Source organism: Nannospalax galili, unplaced genomic scaffold (assembly GCF_000622305.1).
Source record: "Nannospalax galili isolate Female #2095 unplaced genomic scaffold, S.galili_v1.0 scaffold88, whole genome shotgun sequence".
In the NCBI taxonomy this organism is placed as follows: Eukaryota; Metazoa; Chordata; class Mammalia; order Rodentia; family Spalacidae; genus Nannospalax; species Nannospalax galili.
In genome coordinates, this window is record NW_008358908.1 from 812,850 (window position 1) to 813,719 (window position 870).

Sequence of the window (870 nt, forward strand, 5' to 3'; positions counted from 1 at the left end):
GCCAGCCTGGTCTACATAGTGACCTCCAGGCCACCTGGGGCTACAGGGAGACCCTGTCTCAAAAGACGAAAGAGAGAATTTTTGCGTCTGTGTTCATTAAGGATGTGGGTCTATAGTTTTCTTTTTTGGTTGTATCTTTACCAGGCTTTGGTATGAGAGTGATGCTGGCTTCATAGAAGGAATTTGGAAGTTTTCCCTGCATTTCTGTTTTTTTGAATAAATTAAGTACTATTGGATGCAGATCTTATTTAAATTTCTGATAGAATTCTGCTGTAAATCGACCTGGTTCTGGGCTTTTTTTAGTCAGTTAGTTTTGTATTACTGTTTCAATTTCCTTATGTGTTATGGGTCTGTTTAAGCTGTTAATCTCTTCTTGGTTTGGTTTTGGTGGTTCCCATGCTTTTAGATACCCGTCCATTTCTTCTAGGTTTTCAAATTTAGTAGCATATAGGTTTTTAAAGTATTCCCTTATAGTTTTCTGGATCTTTTTGGTGTCTGTTGTGATGTTTTCCCTTTCATCTGTGATTTTGTTGATTTGGAGATGCTTTTTCTTTCTTTTGGTAACTGGGTTAGCGGTCTATCAATCTTGTTTACCTTTTCAAAGAATCAGCTCTTGCATTCATTGATTCTTTGTATTGTTTTCGTTGTTTATATTTCATTAATTTTTGATCTGATTTTTATTATTTCTACTTGTCTGCTGTGTTTGGCCTTCATTTGCTGTTGCTTTTCAAGTGTCTTGAGTTGCAATGTTAAGTCATTTATTTGTGTTCTTTCTGATTTTTTTTTGTCTTTTTGGAGACAGGGTCTCCCTGTAGCCCCAGCTGGTCTGGAACTAGCTATGTAGACCAGGCTGTTCTTAAACTCAAAAGA